The 17,363-nt window shown below is 37.1% G+C and overlaps 1 long non-coding RNA gene across 1 annotated transcript in view; it reads left to right on the forward strand.

Moving 5' to 3' along the window:
- LOC148185981 (uncharacterized) overlaps nt 1–17,363 on the forward strand; it is a 209,893-nt gene that overhangs the window by 13,590 nt on the left and 178,940 nt on the right. The window contains exon 2 of the long non-coding RNA XR_015775399.1: nt 17,163–17,279. This is a non-coding gene — a long non-coding RNA (uncharacterized LOC148185981). The remainder of the gene's footprint in view (nt 1–17,162; nt 17,280–17,363) is intronic.

The raw sequence follows: 17,363 nt of genomic DNA on the forward strand, positions 1-17,363 counted from the left end.
TGTTGCCTTTGACTTGTACCTACTAGACAACCCATCACCTCAAAGTATAAATTCACAAAAATATGTTTTTTTCAAAGAACGTTTTCCATAGATACAATTGATATTTAACGGAATGCCCATACATGCCGTATCGTACACCAAGGGGGAAACCAGAGCATTTGCCACCCCACGCCCACTTCACTTGCTGCATGTCGAATTAGCATGTAGCAACAGGAAAAAGACTCAAAATGACAACAAAGAGACAAAAACAGACCACAAAAACAGACCACAAGAAGCTGAAAAGATATACAAAATAGCAAAAACAGGAAAAGTACAACAAGGAGACAAAAAATGACTAAACACAGACACAAAATGACCAAAACAGACATAAAATGACCAAACTGGCTACAAAGAGATAAACAAACAACAACAAGGAGACACAGAATTATTGCAAAACGACGGAAAAGAACTACAAAGAGACACAAAATTACCATGAAGAGACACGAAAAGACCACAATCAGATACAAAGGTACTGAAAAAAGACATAAAATAACTACAACACAAGCAAAATCAACCACAAAAAGACACAAAATAACCACAGGGAGAGAAAAACAACAATAAAGAGACACAAAAAGTGGAGTTGCAAAGAAACTGAAAAGACTAAAGACCAAAATAACTGCAAAAATGAGCAAAACAACCAAAAATAGACACAAATTGAACACAAGAGGACACAAAATGACTAAAAAGAGAAGATAAAAGAGAAAAGAGAAAGATAAAATAACCAAAAAAGACACACAATAATAATAATAATAATAATAATAATACATATAAATAATATTTTAAAAAATATATTGTCTGTAACCTTATTTTTAAAACATAATTAGAATTAATATAAATATAGTTTTATTAACATTTTCCCTAGTTCATTCATGATTTTCACGTCATTCTCTTGTGACATTTTCCTACTTTTTTTTACAATTTGCTTACATTCTAAAGGTTTAAATGACTGTGTTCGGCGTCTGAAGGCTGCCCAAGAAAACTGATGTCAATCGATCTAACACTTTATCCAAAACATTGTTAGATTACGTAGTTCTTGGACGCTCAAAACTTTTTTCACTAATTCACAACAAAATTTTTAGTCTCTTACATCATAGCATTAATGGTGATAATGTACTGATATTACGGTACACTGAATCAATTATATCTATGGTAAATGTAATTCTGTATATCATGTGAGTTTAAAAGCCACACTTTCCAGGCAGTTTCAGTTATTTCCCCTCAAAGATTTAGCTATTAGATAAATATCATGTGCCATTATGCAAATGCAGTCTGTCCAGTGGAGAACTGTTATATGCCAAACACTCTTCTACTGAAGGATTACCACGTACATCAGAGGGTCTGCGTCTTCATAATTTACCAAATAACAACATTTAACAAGCCAATCCCATTGCGACTGGATCTCATTATGCAAATGCACTGTGTATTTGTGTGTGAGTGTGGGTCTGCTTGTCCTGATTGAGTTCAGGAGGATAATTGCTGACTTCGAGGGGTTGTCAGTTGATGGAGCTCACCTGGTCAGACTGGGCTCTCTGGGCTATATAGCTGGCTAGTTGGCGCACGCATTTATGCAGCTTGCACCCATGATAACATGTCCGTCACATCTAACACATCCATGCATAGTTTCCTCTGCTGACCCCCCCAGATCTATTGTTTTATTGGCCTGAGGTCAGTTTAAACAACATATTATTGCTTTATCTCTTCCACAGACGCCACTCTGTCACACTAAGTGAGCCACTTTATGAGACTTTTTGTGTCTGCTTTAATTCTAATGGCAAATATGCCTTTGTGAGTCAAAGAGGCAATTATCCCTTTATAACAGAGCACCCTGACTGGCACAATTTTTCCCCCATGCCAGATATTAAATTCTGTCCTACAGACCTTGCAAAAGACAGGATTTTCACCTCTGCCAAGACGATTATTTCATTCCTGTTTTGTTTTGGTTCAACACAGACCTTTTTGACAGATTTCAGTGAAATGTGGTGGAAATATGCAATGGAATACATGATTCAATTTTAGGCAAGACTTGGATATATTTTTAAAAAATGTTTTAAACTGTTTTATGCTGATAATGAGTTAGAGGATTGCATCCAAAATACACAAGTGCCAAACAAAGGTACACAATCTGATCTGGCAGTTTCACCTTTGTGTCACTGTTGGCTCATGTTCATAGCATGATAGTCTGGTATCAGTTGTATTTTCAACACATTCTCATCCCAACTCCTCACATATTGTTGCTTTGCAGTGGACTTCTGTGTCTACATATAATGCTCAAGGTATCCTTCTTCATCTGATGTTAACATTCTGGATGCCGCTACTATGATGTCAACATATGCACATGGTGGGATGATGCAGCATGTGGTTATGTTTGGGCGACAACAGCACATGGCAACCAACGCCTAGACAAATGCACATGCTGGCACAGGTGGTTAGGATTAGGCAACAAGGGCACCTGAATGTGTAGAAAAAAACCCATCACATTCAGAGGGGAAGTAAAAACCAGATCCCGCATGAAAGTCTAGGGTTGGCTGGATCCATTCACCACCCCTCCTGTCTGCACTGAAGGCACCCTCATATTTTGTTATGTCATGTCATCATTACTGGTAGCGTTACAACCTGGTCCTGTCCAGCCGTTTTTCATGTGGCAGCAGGTTCTCTCAGGCCAGCAGCCGGCATATGAAAACCAAGCATACAGTTCTGTTTGGCCTCATTGTCAGCTGATGCCATCCAGTGGTGTTGTATGTGTACAGAGATAGATATCCGCATACCAGGAAGCTTCCATTAAAGGATTTTTATTCTGTGAAAACAAGTGACGTTTCGAGCCAGTATGCTCTATGCTCTTCCTCAGACTTGTTTTATGTGTACACAAAAGGTGCCTTTTAGCATTGCACACTTAGGCCACAAGCACTGTCAAAGTGGCACTATTTCACAGGTTCAGAATGAGAACGGGCTTGGCCAACCACAACTAATAAGGAGATGTTCACTTAGTGTTTTCAATTAACATGATATCATGACATCTGATGTAAAAAGATTTCTGTTGCTCAGAATATTTTAAATTCAGACATTCAAATTGCTTTAAAACCACAATGTTTCTCGCATATATTATAGATATATAGAGAGCAGCTACTTCACCGTGCCTTGATGAATGTGCAGTCAGATGAGGATAAAGATCATTTTCGTACGTGTTTCTGTTATACACTGAGGATTCTGTAAAGCTTTATTATACTATGTGTGCTGCTTTAAAAGATAATTCAGGTTATTGTCATAATGGGCTTTGTTTCATGCCAACTCAAAAACTTGCTGAATGTAAAGGTTCTTGTAGCTCCAAGATTTTTAGAGTAATCCCCTTACATACACACACCGACTCCAAAAGGTGATTAATCACTGCGAGCTAGTGTCATATGGGTCAAGTTGTGGAGTAGAATAGTATATATAGGACTGCAAGAGGACCTTGAAATTTGCATGTTTGCATGAATTTTAATGTTGTGATACATAATCTTGGTGTATTGGTACGTCATATTGTTATATCAGTACAGAGCTATCAAAAGAATGAAGACTGAAACCTGATATAGATTTGTCAAAGGGCAGCTCTTTTGGTATTATTATTGCTATTTTTTAATTATTATAATTATTATTATTATTTTCTGGAAGTCACTTTCCATCTGAATGCGATTTTTATATATATATTTTTTATATATGTCCTCTTTTGTTTCCTAAATACAACTGTGTGCAGTATAATCCCACCATATGCTTGTATTGACATCATGTTAGCAATTCTGGAACGTCAACAGCAGACACAGGGCGCAGTATGCAGTCGCAGAGGTCTACTGCAAAGCTGTAATATTTGACAACTTGGGATGAGAACGTGTTGCATGTTCTATAAAAATACATGCACAATTTTTTGTCAGATATACTACAAATTAGTGCCCCACCAGTTAAGTTAGGTACTTGACATAAAGTTAGATAGTGTAAAGTTATGACGGTGAGGTTCGGTAAGAAAAGTTAAGTACTTAAGTGCTTTTGGAAAAGAAACATGGTGATGATGTACCTTAAAATAAGTCAAAAGTTCACACATTTCCAAACACATGAAAATCCTGTGGGAAAATTCTGTGTTTTGTGACCCATTCACCACCCCAACGTGCCTCCTAACCTTTGGCTCACTTCCATCTTTACTCTCATTAGTGCATTGCTTGCATGATTGCAGCCTTCAAAAAATGGGTTATGCACACACTTCTAAGCACACTCGCACAAACTACTAACTGCATGAGAACGTATTGTGTATATGTAAAAAAAACACACTGACCATGGATCTATAAATATATTTACATAATACAAATGCAGAATTACAATGAAACTCAGTATGTCTTTACCTGGTTAAATAAAGGTGTGATAATAAGAAACATAGCACCCACCTCCTCTACCTATAAGCTCCAATCTTCCAAGCTTACACTTTCCTCCATACCCACACTGTCACCACATGGCGTGTGCATCAGCCCTGTAACATGCATCACTGCTCCTCACTTGCAGCTGAGTTGGAGTTTACTTTTAAAAAATCTTAGAAAAGAGTACAAATGGATCTGCCCATTAAGTATCAAACTATTATTACATGATGCGGTGAATTATGCTTTGTCAAAGATGCATTAAGGTCCCAGCTAAAGCCAGAAACGCACTGCATGATTTAAAAAGCCATTATTACTCTGATTTTGCCAAGACGATTGATTTTTAAGATGATGGAGTGTCTGCGCTGGTCTGAGTGAAATAGGGCCTGTGATCTTGTGGTGTGTTGGGCTTTAGGATTCAATTACCACCAACTGAGCCTCGGTCCAGACAGTAGTTTTAAAACTACTGGCTAAATTTTCAGGGTGGTTTCCATTGACTGCATGTGAAATATGAGATGATCTAACCCGTTCACATCCGCCGTCCATTCTAATGGATATCACTTTTTTAGTAGGTCTAGAGCTGTGATTAGTGTTCTCTAACGCCACCCAAATGCACAGACTTATTTGATGGGATGTCTATGAGCCAATCACGGTGTTCCGCATCATCTAAAGTGGACTGCGGTAGAGTCACGTCCCCTTTTTAACAAGCATGGCTGACCATGAGGAAAGGAGGGAGCACAAAGCTATCAATTATATTGTTTTATGCTGAATTCATGTGATGTTGGAAGGTCGTAGTTTTCGACTTTGTTGTGTTTTATGTGCTAAGTTTCAAACATTGATTTGCCATGTTTAGTCGGCAACTTGTCTTATAAAATAACATTGTTATCAATATTAGTATACTTACGTGGCATGCTTTATAGTAAAGTATGCTTGCTTGCTACAGATAATAGATGCAGATACTAAAATGTGCAACTAATAGATACTGATAGCATATACCATTTTTTACCGTCAATTGTTGACACTGTTTCCATTCTTTCTGCCATTTCTGCTGCCCTGAAACATAAGGCAAATGTCAAAATTTGGCATTTTGGGTATCTCCAAAATTTCCAAATTTCCCACTCGTAATTCCAACTTTTGAGAGCCATTCATTTGCTCGTATAGTTAGTAAATAAGGTAAATAAAACAGTAAATAAATACATACTTTTTTTTTTAACTTTTTTTTCCAAGTAAACATGAAATGTTATATTACTTACACATGTCAAACAAATCATATGAAAGATTTATAGCTTTGACTCAAAAATTCCCATCCACTGGAAAGAATGAGGGATCTGAGTGTCACTATAAAATAAATAGGGGGGATACTGTTTAAACAGGGACGTTGATTTTCCAGTCTAATGGGTAGCGGGTCGTCCCTTGGCTCCTCCAGTCTAAATATTCTTGGGGCATGACACTGAACCCAAATTGCTCCTGATGGCTGTTCAGTGTGCGAGTGTGTATGAATGGTGAAAAACTGAGTAGTAGGTGGCAACATGTCTGGTAGCCTTGGACACCAGTGTGTGAATGAGTGTGTGAATGGGTAAATGTGATTTGTACTGTGAAATTGTTTTGAGTAGTCAAAATGACTAGAGAAGCGTTATAAAAGTACACGTCCATTTAATGATACAATCAGCTTATTAAAAATCTTATTGATTATGTTGGCAGAATATTCATCTCTGGAGGTTTTTATCATCCTGTTTTCAGGAGTATTTTAGAAATTGAGAATATTTTGAGTCACAGTGACAGAAATGATTTTTAAAAAGATGTACATAATGTCTTTTAAAACATCACTTCATTCATTGAAGTCAATTATTAATGAAATCTCACATTGTTTTGGTTTTTTTTTCGAGGAGAAGTCTGTTAAGGCCATTCATTGTCATTTTTACTTTTAGGTCATTTCTGTGGTGCATCTCTTAATCCATTGGAATGGACAGGATTTTTTTAAATAATAATTTATAAATACATCTGGAGAATAAATCCGTCATTACAACATTTTTTTTTGTGTGTGTTTGGAAATTAATTGCGTTCTGAGCGGGCTAATTCAGTAATTCAAATTGAAAGCAAGAGGAGACACTGTAGGACAACAAAAAAGGAAAAAGCCAAAGAGAAAACTTGTGAAACACAGCAGGAGACAAGGACATGCAAGGAAGAATAAACAGCAAAAATGCTGAGAGAGAAACAGTAGAGAGGGGAAAATAAGTCGATTGTTCAGTGGACTGAGGGAGAGAGGAGAGGCAAGTGAAAATGGAAGAAGTACACATTTGCACTGCAGTATAACTACAAACTTAGCAAGATCCTTTATCTCATATCCAGATTTATGAACACCAGGAAGGTTCCACTCTAATTACCACAGCGACAGATAACTATGACGAGATTTCACAGGTGATTTGACACAAGTAAGGCTCATGCTTCCTCTTAAATTAACACAACCATCAAAAGTCTCATTATACAACAGAAAAACTAACAACTGCTTTCCTTTCAGACACACAGAATATACCCAAAAACTACAAACACAAGGTGCAATCATCATCTTTTACAGTGAGTAGAATGTCTCTAGAACATAACACCAAAAAGGTAAAAGGAAAAAGGCAAGAGAGATAAATAAAAAGGCAGCGGCAGCAGCAGGTGGAGGTGGGGAGGAGAGAGGGATATAAATAAGGTGAAAGGAAAGTGTGGGAGGAGGAGAGTGGATTGATTGTTGCCCTGCGGCTCAGGAAACAATCATGGAGCAGCAGCGTTCATGACCTCCTGCAGAAGGCTTTATTACTCAGTGTTATCTGCTGTTGAGAGGACCTTCCTATGCTGCTGCTGCTCTGGCCACTCTGTACATTTCTACAGGCCACAGTCTGCAGAAATGTACAACCACTGCTAATAGAGGGTGCGGGTTTACTTTAAGTTATAGTTAAAATGCATGCTTAAGGTTTCAAAAGAGGCATTAGTTAGTAAATGTAGTTGTGGGTCCTGTAGGATTCAGTTGTGTAGCATTGAAAAGTTCCTACCTTAAAGAAGTAGTAATCCTATCAATATTGGATATTATGTTATTTTAACATGTTCTCATCCCAAATTGTCACATTGTGCTGCTCTGTCAGAGACCTTCCGTGCCTGCTTATGACGTTTTAGGTATCCCTCTGCGTCAACAGTTTACGCTACAGGATGCTGTCAACAAAGGCACATGGTGGGATGACGCAGGGCATCGTTATGTTTACACAACAGCGAATGGCAACCAACATGCAACATCATGATGGTAAAGTTTACAACAGAGTCACAGATGGTTGGGTTTAGGAAAAAGAAGCATGTGGTAAGGTCTAGAAAAAAAACTCACACTGGAAGCAAACTCCACACTCCTGCATAAAAATCTGTCATTAATGGGACCAGTCCACCTCTCCTCCTGCCAAACCTAAAAGAGCACTCGTGCAGCTTACATTATGTTGTCAACGGCAGCGTTATCGCCTGACACTGTCCTATAGTGTTTCACATGCACGCGACTGATTCCATCTGTCCACGTTCTCAAATGACATCACCGTGCGCATTGCATTGGGATGCGCCCAATGCTGTCTAATCAGGCAGATTTTAATGAATGTTACTTAAACAGATGAATGTTTTTGACTTACTGCATTGTCTCTGTATTGTGTCCTAAATACACTTTGCTGCTCACACGTTGTAGCTGATAAATTGGTTTTCAAATATGCTGAGCCTGACATCAGCCTGTAATTTAAAATTAGAAATCCACTACTAAGTGTTGTCTGTCTCTGCCTTCACTGATTTACTCAGGGTAAAATTAATGAATACTTCAAAGGTTATCTGGAGGTTGACCTTAAGCTCAACTCATTAAGATATTGAGAGCTTTCGTGTCCTGTGGTCTGAATACTGTTTCAGAGAATATGCCACCCTAACACTTTGGGGAATTTCTGGCATGGAAAAAGTTGAATATAAAGATGAATATCAGCAAAAAGGAAAAATATTGTCTTTCAGCATCTTCAGTCCAGAAATATCCGCATCTGTTTTAACTTTTAAAAAATCCCTGATCAGTCAAAAACACAGTTGCACCTCTCAGTTGGAGAGTAATTCTAATGGAGAGTCTCTTCAGTCCCTGGCTTCTTTTAGTTTAGGAGAAAGCCGTCTGTTTTGAGAGAGCGTGGCAGTGAGGGGAAGTGAGAGAAAGTGAATGAAAGTGATGATTAATCAAAGCCAACATGTGTCCTCTGATGTCACAGTGCGCTGTTATAATCCTTTTCAATGATCCACAGCTAATGAATGACACTCCTGCACTTGTCTTCACAAGTGACAGCTAATGGCAGACGAGTCTCTTGCCAGCAGTTAGAAAGCAGCGCAGGATATTTCTTTCTTTCTCCTACATGTCACACTGTCTTTCTGTTTCCTTACTGCTTCCCTCCTCTTTCATTTTGTCCCACTTTTCTCCCCTTTTTCTCTTGCCCTGATTTCATCATGCATGGAGGAGATGTTTTAGTTCACTTTTTGAAGTTAAAAGGTTTTAGTTAAGCTGTTTTTAACGCTGCTTGAATCAGTAAATTTCTATTGAACTGAATCATCAAATAATTTTAAGTAATGTAAAAGTTGTTGCTCATTTTTGATGATGCCCAAGTTGCAGAGTGTGACGTTTGTGTGACGTTTCAGGGCAGCAGAAATGGAAGAAAGCATGGAAACAGCATCAACAATTGGTGGTAAAAATATTTCGTTATTTTGTCCCAAGTAGCTTTCATTTACTTGTAGCAGTTGAATATTTTAGTATATGCATCTATAAGCTGTAGCAAGCAAACTTTAAACTATAAAGCATGCCAGGCGTGTATACACTGATAAAAACGTTATTTTAAAACACGAATTGCTGACGCAACGTCATAAATGCATAAATATGGCAACAAAAGTCAATGTTTGGTCAATGGTATGAAACTGTTTTATTGATTCACAAATTAAATATACATTTTTGATCACATGTAAAGTATATAACATGCATTAATGCATGTAGAGTGACCTAGATTAAAGTTAATAAATATATAATATATTAAATACATAAAAAATGCAATAACATATAAAAACATAAATTAACTAGAAACAGCTATCAGCCTCTTGTTTATAGCATTAAAAGGCAACCCACCTTCTTTGTAGCTTTCATGTTGTTTCCACTTTACAACCTCAAAACACATGAACACAACAAAGTCGTAAGAATCGAATCAATCAAATATAAATGGATGAATTATATGAAATCCCTCATACAGTTTTCATGAATGTTGAAATTAGCTACAGAGGCCAAAGGCATTTTTTGCACCAGGCTGTAAACTTTATTTCTGCTTCAAAGCTGGGCATTTTAACATGGTGGTCTGTGAGAATTGACTCACTTATGGAGTCAGTCTCAAGTGGCCATTAGAGGAATTGCAGTTTTTAGCACTTCTGTGTTGGCATCATTTTTCAACCCTGAGGTTGCAGCCTGCCTCTAACCCCTGCTTCACCCAGCCTGTGAGGCACAGGGCTTCATTAGAGACTCTCCATCTCTCCTAAATGTCTCTACAAAGAGACATCAGGAGTAAAGAAGCTATTTGTATCCATGCTAATGAGGCTGAGTGAGTCCATCCCTCCTGGTGAGCATGCAAGCACACACTCGTGCACACGCGCAGCCCATGAACCAGCCCTCCCCGCAGTGAGAGTCTACAGACCAAGGGAATATAATATTCTCTTTTTTCTCTATATCAGGCCTGTCGGAGGCTCTCCTCACTGCTATTTACTTTAGTTGAGGCTTTTCAAATTGAGAGCAATATCTGCTGGTGATGGAGCTGTAATTACAGGGCCTTAGCAGTCACTCTCGAGAGAAGCCTGCACTTTATCAGCGCTACAAGACCAGAGATTGGCAAAGTGCATCAGTGAAAAGGAAGGAAAGAAAGGGAAAGGAAAGAATTACTGTTACGAGTTTGCTCTTTATTAAGAATATACTCCTTGTAGTTGAAAGAGTTGCATAAAGTTAGAATAAATCCACAGTCTTGTGGCAACTAGGCAAACTACTTTTTCTGCTATTTTTGTACTTTATCCCCCAGTTAAAAATTAGGCTTTATTCCAAAGAGTCTGCCCCCTTGTGATTGAATTGTGCACCCAGTCCAGTGCTTTACATTCATTCATTTGTTTAAAACTTAATTTAAGACTCTGGGAATCAATCAAGGGAGACCCTTATTTTCAGTGATGCTGAGCATGAACACATTTAATGAAGACATTAAAAACAAGCAACAAACAAACAAATATATGTAGAGTGGGAAAATCTGAAAATGGCATTATTTTGGCTCTCACCAATCCTGAGCTGAGTTCTGTGAGGTTTAAGTCTGTCATGTATGTCAATGCTTGATTCACTGTGGTATGTATATTTGTATGTATGTATACATGTGTATATATGTATACGCGTGTGTGTATGTGTGTATGATGGATTGATATGTTTTATTTCCTTTTTAATTCTTATTTTTTATGACTTATGGACCTCTCTTTGAGCTGAGTCTTTAATTAAAAAGTTTTTGAATTAGATGTAACAGTTAAAGAGAATTAAAACCATACAAAACAACAAACAATAACAGCAACGTAAATCGCCAAAATACAGACATCTTATGTTGAGTATAATTAAAAACATTTACACTCAGTTAAAACAAGATCTGAAATTGGACATTTGAACAACTGTAATGATATTTGGATGCAGTTTATGAGTGCACTAAATTTTAAGTTTATAGGGTTTCCAGTCCAGGCAAAAGACCAGGGAGGCCAAAATCCTTCCCAGCATAATACACATGAAACTCAATGCTGGCTATTGCTGAAAGTATGTTAAAATGCTCATAAAGTCATGTTGGATGGTTGAAAAACCCCATCAAGATCTGAAATTGAAAATAACTGGACTCATTTTATGATAGCTTTTCGGTTTCAGTCCAGGCCGTTCTCATTCTGAAGTCGTTGTTCGATGCTGCTTTGTCAGTGATTTCGGCATAAGATGGCAACGCCAAAAGCCAGCTTTCGCTGCAGTATGATTTGCCATCAGGCTCGTCACTTTATAAGATGGCTGGATAGAACCTTTCACAACAGGATGGTTTTTTTTAGCTTTTTAAGTTGATCATCAAACTTTTAACTAACCAAACAAGTTGCGTTTTATGTTACAACACAAATTTGGTAACTGATGCAGGTTGTTTTTTCTTAAATTTTGATTATTGTAAAATTAGTCTAAATTTAATTCCAAGTGGCATTAAAAAGCCTTTAAGTCTTAAATTCATTGTCTTAAGCTGAAGGTACCCTGTATACATATTAAAGATGGGGAATATTTTTTCCTGTCAATGCCGTATTACGACATGGATACCAATAAATTATTAATAATAAAAATACAAATTAATCTATTGGTGGCCTGGTATAATTTAAAAACAAAAAAACAATTGCTTTTCAGTCAACTAGATACACCTTTCTGGAAAAAAAAATGGCTAAAGTTAGATAATCAGATGGAAGACCTTGTGTTATGAGATAAAACGAATGTTGACAAAACTTTCCTTCAATTTTATGCTGAAATGCAATACATGGTATCATAATACTCAGCATATTGCAACATGTTAAAAATCGTGATAATATTGTGTAGTGGTAAAAATTGAGTCATGGGGCTTCTGGTGATGATTCCCACTCCTGATATATATAGACTCTCAAATTATACAGTAAAAAACAAACAAAAACATAAAACATTTAGCTTCCCTTTGATTCTTGGATGAGTGACTAACACCAAAACATTTGCCACTGATGCTGAAGCCATGAATTCCCCCCTTCCCGAAAACAGAAAGCCAAGCTATATGTGCATCCTGTTTTCTGTTGATGTGTTCTATAGCGATGCCAGTCCCATAAAAACACTCCCAGGACAGTAACAGACTGGCCTCTCTTGTTACTGCTATTTTTCTGCAACTTTACTTTATTGGCCTCCAGACAGTTAATCAACATGAGATGTGTGTATCATGCTAAAAGCTCTTTATTGGAGATAGGCCAGACCATCCGCTATAAAAGTGCCAGATAACATTAACATCTTCACCCCACTTTTATGTCTTTATGGGCTAAAAGCATGAAGCAAAAGCCAGTGAAGTGATATTACCACTGGACAACAAGGGACAGTAAACGTACTGTTGCCTCAACAAGAATCCTCTTGAGGAGACATTATGTGTATAAGTTGTATGATGTTGTACTAAAGCACAGTGTAGAAACAGCACAGAGGCAGTGGTGACAGAGTGCAGTCCGAAGTGCATAAAATAAGAATAAAACCTCTTCAAAACAGTTCATCTTAGCTGGTAATTGCTAATTTCTGGCCAGCAAAAAAATGATAAAAATTGAGAGAAAGAGAAAGCTTTCAAGACATATTGTGTGGCAGAAGAAAAATCAATTTTTATAGGCTTGAGTTTATAGATGGATTGTGCTTTGTGCCTGTAAATGGTGCTCTGAAACTCATCATTGCATGAAAAAAAAACAAAAGTAAAAAAAAAACATAAAACCCACAGCTGTTCAAGAAAGGATCCAGAGTGCATCTGGTCCTTACATAAAAGCACGTTGCTTCAATCACTATTACAGTTCAATTTCTCTCTTCATCTCACTTGAGCTTTCTCACTCTTTGAAATTACAGTTATTTGTGAGGTAGCAATTTTCACTTTCTCTGCACCTTGAACACCAACGCACTCACATTTTTATCCAAATCATTGATTGGGCACTTAAAAGGATGTTGCTCGGAGTTGTTGGATGGGATCCAGGTAGAGGCTTCAGAGACTCCTCTGTGTGCGGGAATGCCAGGACACGCAGAGGGAGAGAAGAGAGAGGCAATGCAATTTGGGAGCTTAATGTTGTTTGGAATCACACAACAATTCTAAAAAGCTGCAGTCTAGCAGCTTCCAGTTTCTAACACGTAATAATTTGCTGTTTTCTGTCTTTGAAAATGGAATATCTTTGGGTTTTGGACTGTTGGTTCATTGTTGTATTAAAACCGTTTAAACATGCGCTGCAAAAAAAAAAAGCTATTCTGTATGCAGGAAAACAAACTGTACAAAGAGGCAGAGCACAGAACATTAATGAAACAGCACAAGATTCCACAGCCATACTACAAGCACTATGCAGCTGTACTTAAGGCTCACTCTGCTTTGAGCTTAACCCTTTGAAACCTGGGTTTACATCAGTTTTTTTGCGCTGTGTTCAGACCCCTTTGACAAGCTTGAGAAAAATGGGTTGATTTCTTTTGAAAACATGAAGAAAAGAAGAAATTAACAACTTGGCAGGAAATGTCCTACAAATTGTCAAAATAAGTAACAGGTGTCAAGAACATTACCCCCAAAAGATAATTTTAAAGAATAAGGGGGGATCATTAGAAAATTATCCAAATAAATATAGGACAATGTCCAGAAAACCATATTTCTAATTATAATAATTTTATATTTAATACAAAAAATATAATATGTAAGGTATATACATTTTTTTCCCAATTTATTTTAGGTCATTTTGTGTTTCTTTTCTTTTTTTACTTTTTTTTTTTTGCTTATTTTCATGTGTTTTCTGTAACATTTTTGATTTTTGCAAATTTATGAGCCATGTCTTGTTGAGTTATTCGTTGCCTACTCCCCATGTTTTTGAAAGAAATAAGACCAGTTTACTCAGATTTCAAAGGGTAAATGTTAAAGTCAGCATGCCAGCATACACATACTGATAATGCTTGCAGGCTGAGGTTTAGCAGGTTTGATGTTTACCATGGTTACTGTCTTACTTTAATGTGGTTAAATTATAATATTTGCTAATTAGCACAAAACTAATTAGCTAAAGCTGATGGCAAGGTAGCTTTGCATCATGTTTTGCAATTGTGTCATTAAAAACTTTACTGTAGACTTACATTGTCAAAGAGAGTTCTGTAAATCCAAGATTTTCTTATTTTCTTTCTTTTGTTTTTTTAGTTGTTGTTTTTTAAGTGTTACAGCTCCTGCGAAAATGACTTTTTTTCTAGAGAAACTGCACACTTAAAACAATTTTATTACCATTCAAGTCAGGGTCATGTTAAACAGTGATTAGCCTTTTTTGAAATTCTGCTTTTCCAACGTGACCAGAATGTGCCACAATGCGCTGATGCCATTTGGGCATGGCGGTATGTGTCAGTTGATAAGGAGGCTGGATGGAACCTGTGTTTGCTGTCAGTGTGAATGTAGAGCCAAACTATGATGTTTTTTCCTAAACCTAACCATGTGCTATAGTAGACATCCCAGCATTGGTAACAGCATCCTGGAAAGTCAACAGCAGTCAATGTATACACGAAAGTTCACTCACATATTTGCGTATATATGTGACAACTTGGGATATGAGCGTACTGAACATACGGTTGTTTGAGCTAAGCAGAACAATCGAATCTTGTCATTATGTCAAACCATATCCAGATACTATCTGAAGATGCTTTTAACGAAAGGTGTAAAGTGGATCAAAGCATCCATTACCAGCCATCCTCCATGTGTCTCAGGTGCATTTACACCTGTATTTTCATGTGGAGCATCACATCACTTATACTGAGCAAATAAGTATTTTGAACAGATAATGGCTCTTTATATTACCAAAGTAATTCACATCCATGCTGAGGAGGGCCACATTTCATGACAAACTAGTCTATAGTTTTTGAGTTATTTCATAAATAAACATGTCACCATGCTAATGATGAAGGCATTAAGGTTCATCCACAGGGAGCCGTTAAAATGGTGGACTGATCTACAGACTGACAATTCTATCTGTAGAGCCATGCTGCTAACATGGCTTACAACATATAACTTTAGTGTGTGTGCATCCGTGTGTGTGTGAAGGTTTTAGTGTTTTAAAGGTGCAGCGTGTATCATTTTTAAACATCACTATATCACTGTCAAATTAAAGTACCATCTTGGAACATTTACTGTGAAGAAATGGCACCACAGCGGGGAAGATTGGTCGTCTCTGTCTCCCACTATATGGTGTTGTTAGTGCTGGTGTTTCCACAAATTATCTCCCCCGCCACTATAAAGCCTTTTGTAGCTTTCATACCGAGCTATAAATTTCATTAGTCAATATTTCTCAATTCTCCTGTATTCACTACCATGCTTCATTTAACAGCCAGAAAGCAGGGAGGACAATTACTTGAATATTTTTGGCAATGATGTTAAAACTTAAGTAAGGACAGAAACAAGAATGCATTAAATTAAAGTTAATACTAATACTGGCATTTTGAAGCATCTGTTTCCCTTTTTTTAAATAAGCAAAACGATGTATGTTAGACAGAAGAGGCATATTTTAAACACAAAGAGACATATTCTGCAGGGATAACATATTGTAGACTGTATTATTCATAAAAACAAAGGAACTGACAACAGAAATATTGAGTGGCAGACAAGTTTATGTTTCATATTGCTTTCCTGGGACTAGTTTGTTTTATGTGTCAGCTGTTCCCATGTTACATATCCAACATGATGGATGCACACATAAGATGCAGATTTTATGTCCTATGCATTATTTATTATTAGAAAACTGTTGTGCATTTTAACACAGAACCACAAAACTGTTTGACTATCTATAACTGTAAAGATACATCTCTGAATATTTTATTATCTGGTATCAGTGCTGCATTAAAAACTGCATTGACACATATGAGGCTTATCAAACATAATTGATCTTACTTCAAATAATCTTGGAAACCGATTGCCTTGAAAACATAAAGTAATTATAATGATCAATTTTATCTGTATTTCTTAATTTTGTGAAGTTGTTGCAACTTAAAACTGACAAGTCAAAATTACCCTTTTCTTTTTAAGTGTTAGCAACTTCAGTAAACTGAGTTCATCTGACTTGTTAACAAAACTTAACAAAACAAAAAATAAACGTCAGAAGTTTGTATTATCTATTGTGACACTATTTCAATACTTTTAGCAGTTATTATGTTTTATTGACTTATATAACCTTTTAGTGTAGGCTGTACATATTTTAGGAATCTGAAGCATTTGAAGAAATGACATCAGAATGAATAACAATACAGATGTAGGTACTGGGGGACCATTTCTAGAGTTCAAGAAAGACCTTGTGTCTTTTGGCTCATCAAGTATATCGTGTACAAGAATGAAAAGGTGGAAAAGTCTTTGCAAAAACTTGAAAATATGCCCCCATAAACTTTGCTGTGCAGTACTTTCTTGCTTCTTGGCCATTGGAAAATGTACTCTGTTGTTGCCTGGTGACGGTCAGCAGTTTTGTTAACGTGCAGGGCTGACAGGTAAAGTTTTGGATGAAAAGCAAAAGAGCACAAGAGAAGTAAACAACATTGTTGGAAGCAAAACATAGAATTATGCCACAGAAAGCCTCCAGTGACAAGTCATCTGTAAGTGCGGACTAAGAGTCTCCACAACGCAAGCCCATGTTGGTCAGCCTCATTTAAAAAAAAAAGAAAAAGGTAGATGAAAGTGTTTGTGTTAACAAAAATCCCTTCTCACAGCCAGACTCCTTAAATTAATTTGTTGCTGCAGATTGGTATTGATATAATTGCATTGAAGGCACCTGTTTGACAAATTTGATTTTATTAAGTCAGGCCCTGCAGAATGTTGCAGTTGCAATTATTAATGCACAATCAACCAATCCCCATGAACTCTATGAGACGTTGCAATTTTTGTCCAGTCACTCAGCCATTCCACAAATTTGAAAGTCACCAAACTTCCTTTCTTGTTTCTGCTTGTGAAGATGCAGACGTGTGCAGAACACACTCGGCGAATGGCTGAAACATGTTCAGAGACAAGACAAATCACCATGACAGCCGCTGGTGTATCCAGATCTATTGCATGTGCCAATAGAATCAAGGTGAGCTCGATTAAATATGCATAGTTAGTGGAAACGTTAGTGCGGTATAAATCACAAAGTGATAGAGGCGTGTTGGGCTGTTTG

This window comes from Plectropomus leopardus, chromosome 21, assembly GCF_026936395.1.
Source record: "Plectropomus leopardus strain MGB_pleo_1.0 chromosome 21, ASM2693639v1, whole genome shotgun sequence".
In the NCBI taxonomy this organism is placed as follows: domain Eukaryota; kingdom Metazoa; phylum Chordata; class Actinopteri; order Perciformes; family Serranidae; genus Plectropomus; species Plectropomus leopardus.